Source organism: Oreochromis niloticus, linkage group LG3, assembly GCF_001858045.2.
Source record: "Oreochromis niloticus isolate F11D_XX linkage group LG3, O_niloticus_UMD_NMBU, whole genome shotgun sequence".
Taxonomy (NCBI): domain Eukaryota; kingdom Metazoa; phylum Chordata; class Actinopteri; order Cichliformes; family Cichlidae; genus Oreochromis; species Oreochromis niloticus.
Genome location: NC_031967.2, coordinates 24,838,416 through 24,842,679, shown reverse-complemented (window position 1 = coordinate 24,842,679; position 4,264 = coordinate 24,838,416). Strand labels below are relative to the sequence as shown.

The 4,264-nt window shown below is 40.8% G+C and overlaps 1 protein-coding gene across 1 annotated transcript in view; it reads right to left on the bottom strand.

Annotated features, from left to right (window-relative positions):
* Positions 1-4,264, bottom strand: part of LOC109194482 (B-cell receptor CD22) — a 477,380-nt gene that overhangs the window by 279,939 nt on the left and 193,177 nt on the right. The gene's annotated exons all lie outside the window — the stretch shown is intronic.

Sequence of the window (4,264 nt, the reverse complement as noted above, 5' to 3'; positions counted from 1 at the left end):
AGGACTCACTGTGAGAGACGCTGCTGAATGAACATCTGAAAAAGTGAATATTGTAAAACTTCTTCTAAACCTCTGCATGTCTCCAAAACTTTATTTCTTGTCACACGTTAACACTCAGTCTGTGTGTTCATCTATTTATCCTCTTTTCTACCAGTATTTTCTTTTCCTCTCTGACTCAGTCTTTTTCTTCTTTTTTAGTTTGTTGTTCATTTCTTGGGCCCCATTTCTCACCACCCTGTGACAGCTGAGATATGTCTGTGGGTTCTCAGTCATTCGCAGGTCATCGTAGTCATGAGCACTTGAAAAGAAGGTAACTGTTTCCTTCTTTCCAAGCATTCAAGACAGCTGGGATAGACTCAGTGTTCCCCACAACCCTGAATTATAGTTAAGGAAGTCAACAGATGAGTGGATGTTTGTTTCTTTGGGCCTGTCTGTGTCCTCTTCTTTTCAAAATAATCTCCTCATTTTACTCCCTCATGTGTAATCTGCCCCCCCCCCCCCCCCCCCCCCCCATGTTTCCATGGTGGAGAAGAGGTTATAATTAGGAAATACCTAATTAGAAAACATAAAAGTACCAGTCATCTGCCAATATGGGCTTCAAATCTCATTTTATCCTTGTCACTGGTAAATGACAAGAGAGGAAAGACAAAATCTCTCACCTGCAGACCAGACAAACTTTGGTTGACTGTGATCAGTGTGATACTCTGGGTCTCCTCTTCCAGCTCTGCACACATATCCTGCTGTGTGTGTCTGTCCATGAATGATGTAGGAGTCCTGTGCAGTCCCACTGCCATCAGGTAGCAGCTCATAACTGGAGGATTCCTCTGATAGATCAGGAACAGCTTTATACCAGTAGAAGCTCCATCCTGCAGACGGATGTTCAACCTCACAGTTCAGAGTTACTGAGGCTCCAGGACTCAGCCATGATGGAGACACAGTGAGGACAGGACGGGGTTTATCTGTTCAACAAAGATTTTCTCTCAATGTTTCGTCTCTTAACTCTGAATTCAACGTCACTAAAATGTTGACTCACAAATATTTATGATGAACTTTAAGAGTGAGACTATCTAAACATGTCAAATATCTCAACATGTACTAATAAAAACACATTTTTACAAACTGTTTCTATTTCCAGGTTAAATGAACTATGACTCTACTTACTGTCAGAAACTGTCAGTGTGACTGAATCACTCCACTCTGTTGTTTGATGCTGTGAACTTTTCATTCTGCCCTTACAGCGATAGTTTCCACTGTTGGATGATGAAGCAGATCTAATCCTGTATTCATTTTGATTTGGAGCTTTTATCATGCTGTTTGTTTCCCACTTATAATCAGTGTTGGGACTAACGCGTTATTAAGTAACGCGTTACAGTAACTACGTTATTATTGTGGTAACGAGCACGGTAACTAGTTATTATGCCAAAACCAGGAACGCGTTACTCGTTACTGGGATTTAGATAGGCTCGTTACTCGTTACTTCGTGTGGTAGCTATCGCGGAGCTTCCACAGATTCAATAACATTAGCAAGTGGTGGAAGCCAGCAGGTGGATGAAGGAAAAGGGAGGCAAGAGGAGAGACCCGAAGTGGCCGCCGGTCCGCGTGTCAGGTGAACTGAACTTCAGGTAAGAAGTTATGACCTGCAGTCTATCGGAGTCAGATATAAACCAAGTTTAGGTGGAGTTTATTTTCGGTATGCTGACATTTTCGTACTGCGTACTAGCTAGCATGACGGAGTTTCTATACAGCTGTGTGGGTGCTATGTTACTGATGTTGAACTTTATTTTGTTCATACGGTTAATTATTAGAGTTGCCAACCGTCCCGTAAAAAACAGAATCGTCTCGTATTCAGAGAAAATATTACGCGTTTCGTACTGAGGTGAAAAGGAACACAGTTTGTTCCGGACTTCAGCTACAATGAAAAAGACACAAAGCTGAAGCTGCACAGCTGCCTCTTCTTCTCTCATTCTCTCCTCTCCCGTTTCTACTTCAATCATGAAACTGATCAATGATCAGCTGATCGGCTTTTCTCTCTTGTTTATTTATCGCCCACTTTGCACCAGAAAGAGGAAACCAGCGGATGTCGCGTTAAACAACAGCAGCACGTTTAAGCTTGATCAGCTGTTGTTAGAATTTATTTAATATTAATTTCTAGTATCAGCTGATGTTTGCTGGAGCCACAGCTGTAAAGCTGCTGGTCATGATATCGGTTTGGTTATCTGGTGAAGGGAAACATGCAGATGAAACCAGGAGATGTCCTTACTGAATCATCAGAGCTGAACAGGTGATGGAGAAACAGGTTTACCTTTTAGGTGACATGGATGAGTCAAAAGCACCACGACTGCAGTTTTTGTGTTGGATGTAAAAAGCAGGCTAGAATCATGGCGGCGGTCAACGACGGTCCAGGCGTGGGATTTCTCTCGTGGAAATGTGCACATTATTTTTTCCTTTCTATTGGTAGGTGGCACAGTGCACTTGTGGCAAGTAAGCAAGCTAGAAGACTGACAATCTTGCTGGGTATCCAGTTACGGAAGCAACACATTAACAAGAGAATTCTGAGTAAAACCAAAGTTACTTTCCCTAGTAACTAGTTACTTTGAAAGTAACGAGTAACTTGAAGTAACTGAGTTACTTTTTTAGAGAAGTAACTAGTAATGTAACTAAGTTACTAATTTAAAGTAACTTACCCAACACTGCTTATAATTCAAGTCAAGAATTTCCCATATGAACATCATAATGTCAAACAGGTTAAACAAATGTCTTTCTGTTTGGTCCTCAATGAAATTTAGAAACATGAATTCACCTTGTATTGTGTTTTAGACCCAAATTTTTTTTAAAAAAAGAAGTTAATCTAAACTGACTGACTATACTCTGTGTAGCAAACTCTCATCTTCCTCCTCAGCAGAAACCTTACTGTGAGACTCTGATTTGTCTATTTCACTGGAAAAGAGCAAAGGATTTCCTGTTTCTACACCTGCAATTCCATCATGGGTTTACCAGAGTGTCACTCACAGCCAGACTCACACAAGGCTCTTATATCAGTGTAAGCTGCACTGTGAATCTTTAATATTTAATTCATTGTTTTAGAGATATATTTGTTGAAATGATAGTAAATATTATATTGTTATATAAGTATGGAATAATTTACTGATCAGACTCTAGAAGAAGCATATCTTCTACTGCAGAGACATGAACATTTTCTAATTCTAAGGTTTTTCTTTAACAGTGAGAAGAATAGTGAAAATCAACATTTCTGGATTTGTGTACTTGTAAAACTTGTTTTAACTGTGGGAGGATGCCAGCGTTCCCAGAAGGGAAGATGTAAACATCACACAATGGATTCCTGCCAGTAGACCCACCTGTTACGGCCCTGGGCCTCGGAGGGAGTGAGACTGCCTATTTGTGTTCATGCAAATCCGTGTGTGCCATGACTTGTGGGTGATTGGTTACTGGGAGGCCCGGGCCAGCCTTCTTTTATGCAAATCGCAGTGTGCCAGACCTCGCGGACGATTGGCTGCCTGGAGATCCCATGACCACTCCAAGACCAATTGACTGGCTGATTGTCTGCACCTGGGAGTATAAAAGGCTGAAGATCCTTCACACTATGGGGAACTGTTGCTCTGAAGTGAGCACGCAGTGGCCTCCTCCTCTGCTTTGCATGTGAAGCTCGTTTGTTAAAACCTGTTTGCTGTGTTGCTCTGTTTAAACCTGACATACAGCTGAACTTAGTTTCATTAGAGTTTTGTGATGCTGGCTTGCCTTAGTTACCCTTAGCTTTTACGCCTGACTGTTTTCTTCGTTATGTAATAATTGTTTGCCCAGTGGTCTGTTGAACAGCCCTGTCGGTTTTTGGTTTAAAGTTTGAAATTAAAACCCTTTTACTTTACTCAGTTTGTGTGGGGGCTTGTGTATGTTACTCCTCCCCTGACGCCTAGCAGAGGGGGTCGTAACACCACCTATGGTATCAATTTCAAACTCCCATGTCGCTTCATTCTTTAGTTATCACATTTACAAACTTGTGTGTCTCCTTGGCATTAGAGAGTAAGACCTGAACTAACTACATCATAATACAGTTTCTGCAAGTTTCTGTAATCCACGTGTGCAGCAACACCAGAAAAGGAAAAAAAAAAAAAACATTTAAGTTTATTCAAAAAAAATGAAAAAAGTATGTTTAAGATCTTTGCCAACTGAAAGCAAAAACTATTTACTGAGCATCACTAAGACAGCTACAAAGTTGTATCAAAAAGAAGCATTTTTTTTTAACTAT